Consider the following 14,091-nt stretch of genomic DNA (forward strand, 5'->3'; position numbering starts at 1 on the left):
CTCCCCTGAGTAAATACCGTCGTGTAGGCCTACTCCGGCCGGGTGGGTTCCATAATATCGACAACCTTAGAAATTGATCGAAACTGAATTATTCCCAGTTTGTCGACACTGGAATATTCCCACTTAACCGACATCCCAAATAACCGACGTCGCAAATGATCGACACCACAAATTGTCGACATCCCATATTGTCGACATTGAAATAGTTTCACTTTGTCGACACTGAAATAGTCCCAGTATATCGACAAGCTCCCGTTCTTCGGAGCTACTCTTGAATAGGAGTTGTTCTAATTCATCGTTCCTCAACTCACGAGTCGCAATATTAATATTTGATTCCGAATTCCGACGGACATCTACAAAGCTGGCCATCTATGGACTAAAACTTTTATATTGTAAATATTTATCTTTTTTATTTCTTTCCTTGTTTACAAGAAAATAGATGACTCGAGTGTTACAAACAATTAGTTTTTAAGGAATAATGTGAAATAATTTTCATAGGATAAAAAACTTAAAAACATTACTAGGCCTAGACACTAACTTAGGTAAGTCACCAACAAGAAGGTAAGAGGTAAGATACCAACAAGAACCTAAGATACAGCTTGTTCGTAGGCTAATTCTGGATCATAGAGCAATATTATAGCAAATGTTTGAATAGGCATATCCCTAGCCTAGGCTATTATGATTGTCTCTTATCCCCACTGACCCAGTGTCAACTTTGAGAATTTGTTTATGTAAAAATATTTGGCTGCACTTTAGTTTAGGCTATGTCCTACATTTATTCAAATGAAAGATATTAAATACATAGACTATTTAGTATTTTGAATATTTCATTCCTTTAGTTAGGTTAGGTTTTACTCTTAACTAACCAAACTTGATATAGGCCTAGGCCTAAGTTTATCGAATGAAATAATCAATATGACTGGGACGTGTGGCGTCGTCCTGTAATCCAGCTACTAAGTTAGGAGGTACGATACTCCCTGGTGTGGATTAACGTCCGCACGAGTGAGTACTTACTGTGGGAAAATAAAACTCTTCAGAACTTTCGACAACTTAGTTATATTTTACACTTTTAAAAAACAGGACAACAAAACGAACCTTCTCTAAACATTAATTCAACTCAACACCCATTAGTCACCATGACAACCGAAATATCCAAAATCGTAAACATAAAGGACACTAGTCAGCTGATGCTAGTTCACAGCTACACGCCCCCGTGGTGTCAACACCACTACACGCCCTCGAGATGCCGACACAACTTACACTTTCATTTTTACTTTCAACTACTTTTCGCACATCTGCTATGTGATGAGGCCTGCCATTTACTTCAACACTTCTGGGTGAAAACTGTCCAGTAACCACTCCTTCCTTCCATCTCGAAGTACAGGATGGGTTTGGCGGCTTGACATACACACGTTCACCTACTGTAAAATGTGACCCTTCATACACTTCACCTTTTACAGGTTCACCTTTACATCGCCATTGGTACGAAAAAATCTGGGAACTCGGCGATGAATCGCCACCTAATCCTTCTTTAGGTGTCAAATTGTACCAATAGACCATTTCTTGGATACTCCCTTTAGTTCTTGCGGCCATACGCTTGATTGTTCTGTGGTTTCGCTCAACTATCCCGTTTCCACTTGGCCGGTTGACACACCTAAACACAACTTTAATACCCCATTTATCACAGAGCTGAGTAATCTCTTCGCATCGAAATGTTGCACTATTGTCCATCAAAATCTCATGTGGTGGCCCTCGATCAGTAAACAATTCCAACAACACTTTAGAAATCTGATCTTTCGTCTCTTTTGGGATCCGGCGCCAAATGCAGAACCTACTTGGACCACAGTCCACAATGGTCATGAACTTGCTTTGACCATAGTGTGTTACATCAATGGCAAGCCTATACCAATTGTTCTGGCAATCCAAATACCCAGGCTCCCATTTGATGCTGGATGGATCAATTGACAGACACTCTTGTAAGAAGATCTGCTTTGTTGAACTGTGACTTAATGAGTTCTATTTGTACATTGAGACCACATTCCAAAATAATGTCTTTAAATAGGCTTAATCGTCTTCTAACCAAAACTTCACATTCGCTAAACTTCTCGCCCTTTCTAACACTTTTGACAGCTCCATGTCTTGCAAACAACATGCCGCCTTTAACTGATTTTGAACTTCTCTGGGTAGTCCGTGAACAAAAGAACTCTTTATCCACTCGTCAGAAACTGAAGAATCTATTAATTTAGCCAACCTTTTCAAATCAGATGCGTAGACATCAACAGATTCTCCTGGAAGCAAACGTCTGGATATGAACTCCTCATACGCTTGGAAACAGTTAGCAGAGAAAGCCTGCTGCAATGCTTGGGTCAGGGCGGAGTAATCACTCTTAACTGCGTCGGTAAGCCCATCGTAGACGGCAAATGCTCCTCCAGACAAAAACAAGGGAAGCACTGATTGCAGTTCTTTAACCTTCTGAAGTTTACATACAAGCTCTAACTTTTTCAGCCATTCCGAGAAGTCTCCTTCGCCATCATACAACTTTACCAAATCCGAAAATCTTGTACCGTTTCCAGACATGCCGAAATAGCTTGTGGGAAAATAAAACTCTTCAGAACTTTCGACAACTTAGTTATATTTTACACTTTTAAAAAACAGGACAACAAAACAAACCTTCTCTAAACGTTAATTCAACTCAACACCCATTAGTCACCATGACAACCGAAATATCCAAAATCGTAAACATAAAGGACACTAGTCAGCTGATGCTAGTTCACAGCTACACTTACTACGACTCTCTGCAGTACTATCCTGATAATTAGACCAATTCGTATAAGTTAGGCCTATACCAAGGCAATAATGTGGTTTGGATTCCACTATAAACTGTAGGTCCCTTAGTTGCCATTAGCTGTACCTTATGGGCTAACAGCTGTGTCTAAGGAATGGCGGTCTTTTAGTCACTAACAAGACTACAAGATCGGGCTACTCATCCTACACTTATCTCCATTCATACTTGGCTTAAAATACCTACTTTGCATGGTCGCCAAGTAATAATAAAGAAAGTATTAAAGAAATATATTTATTGGAATGAGTGTAGGACGTAAACTTAAGTGCTGTAAAATATTCTAGAGAGGTTTGTATTTGATGTAAGACTAGTCTTGGATTATATCATTCATTGCTGATGACTTCAATGTTAATTTTATAGATGATCCTGGAGCAAAGGCTGTAATTTGACCTGAGCCCAAATTGGTCTCTAGTTTAAATACCCTATTGTCTTGAACCAATAAGTTAAGAGGACTAACCTTTCTTGACGACATTGCCATCGACATCACTGCAGGTGAGAGAGAAAGAGAGACCAGAGTTGTGTACCCTAGAGTAACCAAATACCCTATTGTCTTGAACCAATAAGTTAAGAGGACTAACCTTTCTTGACGACATTGCCATCGACATCACTGCAGGTGAGAGAGAAAGAGAGACCAGAGTTGTGTACCCTAGAGGCAATTACCATACTGCCGTGATAACTAAGTTATTCAAAGTTCAAATCAGTACTTTGGTAAGTATTATCCAGAGGCTACAGATATACAGCGCTTTGCGGCGGTTATGTTAGGTTGGGTTATCATAAATGGAAAGTACCATTTTGGGGACAGAATTTTACCTTCATTCGATTTTTTTCATTATCAGCAAGTTTGGTTGGTTAGGTTAGGTTATGACAGTAACTGCCGGATGCCTAATCCACACCCGGTTACCGGACCCGTATCCTCTGCGTAGTATTTTACGTACCGTACTGAATCCAAATAGACTACTATTTTTCACCGCAGATGAATATTACTGAAACAGAATAAATCGCCGTTTAAAATGTTTGAATAGTCAAGGTAGGGTGGATGACATTAACAAGTAGAATGAACTGTGGGTGACATTGGCGTCGTCAGCATCAAAAGATTGAGGGGGACAAATGTAGGAAGGGGGTGCCCCTGGGGGTCCAACAAGGCCGGGGGGTCCAAAAATTGGTAATTTTCAAAGCAGTTTGGTGACTTTTTAAAGCCATTTTTAACACCAAAAACCGTGCCCAATCGTCCATAAACTCCCATTTCACCTGTTGTTTGTCATGAGCAAATAGACAATTTAAAAATTAAACTAAAGACGATGCAATAATGAATTTAAAAACACGCTGTAGACTAAGGCCATATCCTCCTAAAAGCCGTTTGGTGACTTTATACAGCCAGTTTTAACGTCTAGAACTGTGTGCATAACCTCCCTTTTTCCCCCTTTGTTTGTCATGAATAATTAGACATTTTTAAAAACTAACTATGACGATCGAATTTATTCATAAATCTCAAAAAATATTGTAGGCTACGGCCGTATCCTCACAAAAGCTGTTTACTGACTTTCTAAAGCCATTATTAATGTCTATATCTGTGTCCAACTGTCCAAAAACCTCCCGTTTCACCTGTTATTTGTCTTTGTCATGAGCAAGTAGACATTTTAAAAATCAAACTATGACGAACTTGCATTCATGAATTTCAAAACGTAGGCCTACTGTAGACAACAAAGCCATATCTCCCAAAAGCCGTATGGTGATTGGTGACTTTATAAAGCCATTTCTAATGGATAGAACTGTGAACTGTGCCCAATTGTCCTAAAACCTTCCATTTCACATGTTATATGCCATGCAAGCAAGTAGATATGTTTTTTAACCTTACTTTTTTCTCCATTTCTTAGATCTGTCACAATATGTATAGTATCGAATTCAATGACGTTTGAACACTAATATTTCAACCCACAATCTTACATTTTTACAAGCAGGTTTTTATATAAACAATTTGTTTTTGGCCTTCTGCTCGCTTCATTTGACAATAAACAGTTCAGGGTTCAAGTTTCAACTCTTCCAAAAAGTATCAACTAACCTAAAAGAACTATAACCGATACTACCGACAGATACAGCACACGAGGAGAAAAGGGTTAACGTAGGCCTACATATAAATGTATGTAGTATCAACCACTGCCGACTGACGGTGACGGAGCGGACTGAAAGTCTGACTGAAACGCGAGAAGACATTCAAGACAAGCGTCTAGGCATCCATAGTGCAACTCGAGGATCGTGAATCAGAACACCCCTCCACCACCGCATCATGTCGTACGCTTCCGAATCACACAGCGAAGCGAGCACCTTGCTTGCTGGAAGCGATCGATCGGGTGAACACACATTCTGTATGATTTTTAAAATTTGGGATGAGGGACCAAACTGACTTTTCAAATATTGGGGAAAAATCCCCTATGGCGGCGACGCCCGTGGTGGGTGAAGTAACTTTAGCCTACAGCTGATTGTTTTCAACAACAAGCAATTGGAAGTGACAACTTTATTTACTAAATATGATTCCGTCTTCGCTCATAGGATTGGCCCCGATTAATATTAATGACTGATCATATTTATCGGCGTTCCAAATGCTCTAAGTCATAGCCTCCTCTACGGATTTTATAGGCCTGCCTAATGCCTACAACTGACTAAATTCTTTACCCTAGGGGAGCGAGCAGAACTTCAGTACCGGGCTCAAATCCTGCCAGATGACCAATGGATTTTATTATTTATTTTTATTATATTCTTTTGTGTGAATACCACAGCCCTAGACCTAGGCTGAACTGTGAAATGTGAATTAAAATTCCGGACTAGTGCCTGTAGCGTCATAGGACAAAAACAATGTGTGTATACAGTTATCACATTTGTTATAAACTAATAACTAGGCGTCCTGTGCGTAAAATAACACATTTTAACATTATAACAGTAATAATAAAAAGGTTGTTTAAGTCAGTCATTCACAGTTTTCAAAATGAAGCGCATGTGAATTATTTTTCCAACTGTCACCTGACAAAGTGGCCTTCCTTGCACTTATTATAGCACAGAAAGTTGCTAATTGCTGCAATTTACTTACTTTTACCGCACTCTTTTTTGCAGCACTTCTGTATTCCAACCAAACAACACAAAACAGCAAGGTTTTATTAGACACATAATACATACGCACACTTGAAAATAAGTTGGCTACCCATTCAAGATATTACGACTACGATCAACTGGTACAGCTTACCATTTCACCAATGTTTGGTTTTAACCTAACCTAGAAACGTGTTGAACAGAGTTTGAAAGACTAATTATTTATATGTTTTATAATAACTGTAAGAAAAATATAGTTTGTAACACAAGTGCAAACTGCCTTTGCTGCACTCGAGATACTTTCCACACTCGCCTACGGCTCGTGCGTTTAAACATTTCTCTCATGTGTAGCAAAGTGCCACTTCGCCCACTAGTTACAATAGTTTTTGGTTGAACATGAGGATAATATATAATCTGTATGCAAATTTATAGTTTTTTATAACAAATTAAAACTAGGCCCCTACTTAAAATTTATTTGGATTACCGTACATCTCGTAACATGTTGTTTTAATTAGGCTATAGCTTGCAATTTTGCAAATTAGGAAATAACAATGAATTAATGTTTGAAGCAATTTATTTTGTCCAAACCAAATTATTGATAAAAATTCTAATATTTATATTAACTTGACCCAGATTGCTAACAAATTTTCTTTTACTAGCTGTACCTATTTGAATATCGCAAATCTAGAAAGGAGTCTACACTCTTGTATTATTTGTTAGACTGAAATTATTTGTATAACACTATTTTTTATTTTTTGCAATATTTCTGTACAGAGCTGTAGCCTACCAGTAGAATGGGGGTATTGTAATTAATATCCTCTGACATTGGAGGATACAGGGGAGAGTTGCCAGAGGAAGAGGAGATGGAGGATGGGGCGAAGTAAAGACGAAGATTGAAGAGAACTAACTTATGGTAAGTTTTGCCATTTCCTTAAATTTAATACTTATAAATCCAGGGCCGTGTCCTGAAACCTATGTCGCATAACCCTCCTGAATTCCTAGTATAACGAGCATTTTAACTGGAGAGGTGCCCAAAATTTGCTTTTGTTTTTTAGGAAATGTAGGCTATATTTTTTTAAAACATAATTATAATTAATTCTGAATATGTCATAGTGTTTACATTTGGTAAGTACTGAAACAAAAATTATTTTAAGAGAAATGGAAAAGCGTTGCCAACAGAAGCAGTTGAAACAAGTAGAAAAATTCTGATAGATCAATAAGGTATTTAGTACGAGCGTGGTTCAATAAGTCCTTAGAAAAACATAGAATAACATAATGTTTTGGGATAAATTTGATTTATTTTGTTATAATCTCCTTTTATTTAGCTCTATACACTTATCTTAAAGTTTCTCCAACCTCCTTCAAATGCTGTTCAAATAAATAGTAAGTTACCCTACAAACTTGAAAAGCCTACAAAATACTCTTCTGTTTCAGTGATGACCTCATCATTTGACATAAAACGTTGCCCAACAAGCCAATTTGTTATCTTAAGAAATAAAAAAGGTCATTCAGGGCAGTCGACAAACAAAATTATTTTGACGGTTTTCTTTGCCGCCCTGTCAATCCAGTGTGTGGCGGAGGGTGGTGGGAATAGGGGTGTTACAAAGCCAATGTGCGAACAAATTTTAGTAGCCATGGAGCTGTGGACAGCTGAGCACCATGTATTTTTGAAGTGGAAGTGTTTTTAACACGTTCACTGCGGGCGTAGCCGATCGGATACAGGCCGAGCTGTGTTCAGGTGCTGCCGTAACAGATCAGATACGCTCGGCAGTGCCTTTCGTATATCTTCGTTTTTCCTCTAGCGTCGGTCGAAGGCAGACCTATACTTTGTTAGCGTGTAGTGGGTGACTTGCTTTTGGTTGTGTTGTAGGTTGGTAGTAAAATTTCCCCATAAAATCCCCGTCTGGCAAACTTAAAAATCAACTTGGTGTCCCGTCCTTCTCCCTCCTATTGGCAATACAATGGGACCGGCTATATTCCAAGCAGTGCTGCTATCTGTGGGTGTTTAGCAAACTACGTCAACTCTTGTCATAAAATAGGACATCACCACATGTTATTTGATATTCGTCATACCGAAATGTGAAAGCCAATCACCCGGCAATCGGGTTTGTTCGACGCTGCGGGCTGCGCCGCACTGGGGCTACGCCTACCGTTTGATGGGCCGCAGCGAATGTGTTAAAAGTTGCTATACCTGTGTAGCTGTTCAGTAGACGTTTCAATGTGAATCAAAGAAGAAAAGTCCCAACTCGCAACATCATTTTGGGTAGCAACTTTAGAGCTACTAGTTCAGCATTGAAACTAAAATCAACAGGTCAGCCCGGACGCCAGAGAACTTCAAGAGAGTGAGGGAGAAAGACTATGTGTTGTGGTTGAAAGTGTGATTCGTCGCTCATAACGCAATTTTGTCACGTTTAATCAAATCAATCACTTGTTCTGAAAATGAGATGCAATTTGCTTACCCACTGGGCTTCAACTGTTGCACGATTGCTGTTTTGTATGAATAAAAAGTGCAGGTCATATCATAAAATTCTTCTACTGAGTGGCCAGACATGTGAAGAGCTACAGCTTATCTACGTGCAGACCCACAGCAAAATGTTGTTTCAAGTTGGGACTTTTCCCCTTGGACCCACGTTGAAACGTCTACGGGACTACCCCTGAACAGCTACACCGGAATTGCCACTTTTAAAAAACACTTTCACTACAATTTCATGGTGCTCAGCTGTCCACAGCTCCATGGCAACTAAAAATGTCCACACGTAGGCCTTGAAGCGCCCCTATCCCCACCACCCTCCGTCACCGTCTTCCGTGTTTGCAGGGTCATCATCTTTGTCTCCCACGGTCGGCAGTGGTTAAAATCGTGGGCATCCTCGGGGCAATCGTGAACATCTTTCGCGGTTGCAAGGCCTGATTATCGTCATCCCGCGATCGCTGGTAGTCGTAAATTTCGATCAGGCAATCTTTGCAGACGCTTTCGGCTATCATGAGAATACAAGTTAAACTTGGATTATTGTACCCCCTATTTCTAACTGATTGTGAGAAAATTTTTTAAGAGAAAAAAACATTCTTTTGAGGCCCCAAGTGAGTCCCCTTCCCAGGCCGAAGCCCTCGGAAATCACAGTGTCCGCCATTAGGGCAATACGGCCCTGATATTTGGAGGCCTATGTTGGTGTGGGGCTTGGTGCGAACCCCCCCCCCCCCCCTCAGTACGCCACTGAGCAAATTAAATAATAATAGAAGTATGCATAAAAAGACTTGACTTGTTCAGAATACAGTTTTTAATATTAACTAGTGTACATGTTGCTCGAATTCGAGCAATTGCAAAGTATTACAGGAGTTATTTCAAAACGAATAACAGTCATATTTACAAATAATTTAAAAGAGTCAACTCAAAGATTACCGGTGTGTAACTCAGACCATGTTTATCTTCGTTATTGATAAACCTAAAGCATTCCGGCCGGTTTTCTCCTTCTCAAAATGCCTCGCTGTACAGGCAACACAGGTTTTGATAGACATAGACATTGATAGAGGGCCAATTGAGAACGAAATTGTTTGGGGGCAGTGTTAGGGCGCATTTTTAACCTAATAGTTGAGCCTACGTGTCACTGTTCTGTAGCTGCGGTCGTTATCGCGATTACGCCTCCTGTCTATGTTTCGTTGTAGTAGCGTCGGAGGCATTTAAAAGAAAAAACAACAAATAAACAAATTATAGCTACACAAAACAACGATAAATTCACAAATTTAAGTTACAATCATACTAACACGATCTGTCATAGCGACACAAAACAGCGATAAATACACAAATTTAAGATACAACCATACTAACACGATCCGTCTTGGGGGTTATGTTTACACAAACTCAAATAGTAAATAAATGTACTCAATGCGTTTCATTGAATTGAAAAATAAATAACAGCAATTAAATTATACAGCTGATCAAAATGTAAACAATTATGTTCTTCATAAGGATAACATGGAAACTTTCAAAGCCACTGGGGCAGAGCCCAAGGGACTTTTTCAAAAATGTAAGGCCAGTTTGCAAATCTACGCGACATGCTCTTTCCAATGAGACGTCAATGGATAAAATCGGTTAAGAAATGGCGGAGGAGTTCAACCGACAAAGTTTTATGTAGCGTATTAATTATATAGATTTTTGTTCTGTTGTATTCCAGGCCTGATGACAGGGTGGATGGCGATGGAGGCATGGTGGTTGGGGGAGAGGAGGCTGAAGAAGTGGAGACAAATCAGTTTAGATTCATTACGTTGATTAGTTTAATATTTATTTTGTACATCAGTATAGGCCTACTTTTATTTACATTTTTTTCTCATATAGATTATTAAATTAAGATAATTTTATTGTCTTTATGAAAATGTTTTCTTAAATTTTTAATATTTGTTTGTACTTCTGCCTGTTAAAAAAATATACTGTTTATTAAGTTTGTTAAAATGATTACTTTCACTAACTGACCTTGTCTTGGGTGAAAAGAGACATCTTGATTTTATTTAACTAGCAGGGTGCCTGTTCTATGGGCGGGGATCGTATAAGTCAGTTGAAACCTTCTTATATTTTGATACTTAATCATTTACAACTTTATATAGTATAGATCGCTATTCCTGTATTGATGTACTGAAATGAATAAAATTATATGAAATGAAATGTTGTTAGCGAATTTCCCATTTACTCATGGTAAGACGTGGACCCGGGACCGATTTAATTTTTCGTTTTGAGGTCCCTAGAGGCCAAAAACACCATCCGTTAAAATTCATGTATAGGTATCCTATACTCTAATACGAGCAATGTTTGCTTGTATGTATGCTTGCTTGCTTGCTTGCAGAAAGATCTCGAAAACGGCTCCGACGATTTTCTTCAAATCTTGTAAATAGTTTATTTTTGGCCTAAAAACAAGTTTCATGCAGTTAGAACTGCCAACAAAAATCTAATTACGTAGAAAAACGAAACTGAAAGTCACATTTTTTTAACATTAGTCTTATGGGTTGCTAAGTAACCATGTTGGTTGAATTAAATAACAAGGAAAAGGTAAACAAAAGACTTGAAGTTGTAGCACGTGTTCATAATAAACCAACTACCCACAGTATACTAGCAAATTACAAATACAGTACAAAAGGAAAAACATCACTTGTTAATATTGAGCAAAGATTATACCAAAGATTGATTATACTTAAGATTACTCGAGACATTGTAGTCAAGGGTAGCAGTGCGAAGTCTAGGATCTGTTTATGACGAATACATTAAGGTATCTGCAATCCTAAAATGCTATGGGAAGGGAAGGAAACAGGTCCGTGACGTAGGAAGTAGTGAAGGAAGTAGTAAAGGCAATCATAAAATGCTATGGGAATAGAGGGAAACAGGTCCGTGACGTAGGAAGTGATGAAGGAAGTAGTAAATGCGAGCAGTCCGGAGTGTGGGGACTGTTTATGACGATAAGATTAGGGTATCTGCAATCCTAAAATGCTATGGGAAGGGAGGGAAACAGGTCCGTGACGTAGGAAGTGGTGAAGGAAGTAGTCAAGGCGAGCTGTCCGGAGTGTGGGAACTGTTTATGACGATTAGATAAGGGTATGGGCTATCCTAAAATGCTATGGGAAGGGAGGGAAACAGGTCCGCGACGTAGGATGTGGTGAAGGAAGTAGTCAAGGCGAGCTGTCCGGAGTGTGGGAACTGTTTATGACGATTAGATTAATGTATCTGCAATCTTTAAATGCAATGGGAAGGGAGGGAAACATGTTTGCGACGTAGGAAGTGGTGAAGGAAGTAGTCAAGGCGAGCTGTCCGGAGTGTGGGAACTGTTAATAACGATTAGATTAAGGTATCTACAATCTTAAAGTGCTATGGGAATGGAGGGAAACAGGTCCATGACGTAGGAAATGGTGTAGGACGTTGTAAAGGCGAGCCGTGTGGAGTTTGGGAACAGATTTATGTATCTCCGATACTAAGACTGCTTTCAGAGTGAACTAATGATTTTCTCCGAGCAAAGCTCGGTCCCCAGGTACTATATATTTATGAAAAAATAGTTCATATTCATTTGTTTTGTTCATTTTTACATTTTTCATTAATTTCAATTTGCTTGAAAACATTTGTACTAAACAAAAATTTGCAATGTTTCATGTTTCATTTATCATAAACTCTATCAAGATCTCCTCAAGAATAATGTATATTTATATATATTAGTAATTGAAATAAATAATTAAACATTTAGTACCCTTTAGTTATTAAGGAACGTGGCAGCGTTCCGGCCCGCCAAGTCCCCCAGCAGTACACAGCTGCTGCAGTGTATATATACATGACGTGACAAAGTGGCTTTTTTACTCGTCTATAGCTCTGAAGAAACAAAATCTATTAAAATAACTGTTCATCTACTGGATAGGGGCACTCATTCTCAACAAAATTAAAAAAAAAGAATTTAAAAACGGTAGTGTTTGAGCCAAGAAAAACTAGTTTGAAAATTCACAAATTTTCCGTGTTCTCCTTTTCCTTCTCCTCCTTCTCCTTGAATGTTGACGGACCTACAGCCCAAACCACTGGCTCAATTTTGATGTTTTTTATATTGTTTGAAAGCCCTTAACGTATAGATGTGCCTTTTGAGGGTCACAAGTCGGTGCGTTGACCCATAAATAAATAAATAAAAATGCCTTTATTTACGAGCGTCTTTCAGTAAACCCTTGGCAAGTCCTCAAAGTACGATTTTGGCCCATTTAAATAACATGGGATTAAAATCAAAACATATGAAAGACCAGCTGCGATTAAATCTCAATTAATTTAAATTTTAGAGAAATTCATAGGAACAGCTGATAATGATTTTAAAACTTTTATAAAGTATTTTTTTCAGGTATACCAAATGATTTGATCTACTTACTATATAAAATTATTACTTAGAGCAGTGATATTCCCCGATACTTTCCATTGAAAAATGTAGTGTACCTATGGTACACTGGTACAGCAGCTCGTCATTTTTAACAGTTTAATACTACTTATCAAAACATATTAAACCTAGGAACTATTCCAGTTTAAAGGGTTAATTTTTAACTACCTATCAAATTGCCCATGGACGGGCAAAGGTAAGCTTACAATTTAAGTCAATGTAAAAAGGCTGTCAGCTTTTATAATGTACCGTGGTTAAGTTTTGTTGACAACAAGGTGTAGGCTACTAAACTCTACACATTGACTGTTTACAATTAACATATGTTCTTCTCACTTTAATTTTTGCTTCGCAACGGGAAAAATCTGTTTCATAATTATTAAAATAGATTTATAATAGTCCGGTGGCTTAGTGTAATTACCGTTACCTGGCGGATAAAAGCATGAAATTTGGTATGAAGGTACCTTAGTGTACACTAATAAATTTTAGCCTAGGAGCCCTTTTGAAATTTTTAATATTTCCATACACGGCACCAAAATCCAAAATGGCCGACAAATACGACAGAAACTATCTTAAAAACAATAATGGATTGGCTGTTAACTCAAAAATAAAACTTAAATGCAACCAAGACTCTACAATACAAACCGGAGATATACTAAATTATATGAAGAAAATCGTAAATGTGTCTGGGTGCGAGTGGGGTGGGGGGGTGGTATGTGTGTGAATTTATGTAACAAAACCTGTACTGGACATTGCGCAAAAATGGTTAAACCAATTGACTGCAAATTTGGTGTGGACTTTGTTAGTATCATAAGTCAACATTTTGATCTGTTTCCTTTTACTTATCTATATTATATTTTGTTCATTTTTCTAATTTTCATCAATTTTTTTTAGATCTATTTTCCAAATTATTTTTGCCCTCCATAATTGGTCTTCCAATTTTGAAGTAATTCTTATGTAATAAAGTTTTGTGTTTAGGACATATTTATTATTTGGTATATACTTAATCATGCGCTTGAACAATCACACATCACATATCACACATAGGTCCCATTTAACATCCACGTTTAGTTGTCCTGGAAAAAATTGAGTAATTTAGTCTATGGTAAACACTACACCCCTTTGATTACGAAGGATTTTTGCAGTTATATTTTTCTATTGTATACACTATTAGCATTGACTATGAATCCTTAATAGTCAATGCTATTAGTTAGTATTACCATAGGCAAAAAGAATTAAATATAGACCGTCAGCTGTGCTGCGGTTACCATAGGTTCTGGCGCACACCGCTTG

The 14,091-nt window shown here is 38.1% G+C and overlaps 1 long non-coding RNA gene across 2 annotated transcripts; it reads left to right on the top strand.

Moving 5' to 3' along the window:
* The first annotated feature begins 349 nt into the window (after positions 1-349).
* On the top strand, positions 350-10,577 carry LOC128982669 (uncharacterized). 2 transcript variants are annotated; one of them, XR_008489709.1, is made up of 3 exons: positions 350-568; positions 6,698-6,836; positions 10,093-10,577. It is a non-coding gene; the product is annotated as an uncharacterized LOC128982669 (long non-coding RNA). The 2 variants fall into 2 exon arrangements; XR_008489711.1 differs by lacking the exon at positions 350-568 and adding an exon at positions 3,379-3,455.
* Positions 10,578-14,091: the final 3,514 nt, after the last annotated feature.

This window comes from Macrosteles quadrilineatus, unplaced genomic scaffold, assembly GCF_028750875.1.
Source record: "Macrosteles quadrilineatus isolate MER2022 unplaced genomic scaffold, UCM_ALF_1.0 Scaffold_1__1_contigs__length_201487025, whole genome shotgun sequence".
NCBI classification, from domain to species: Eukaryota; Metazoa; Arthropoda; class Insecta; order Hemiptera; family Cicadellidae; genus Macrosteles; species Macrosteles quadrilineatus.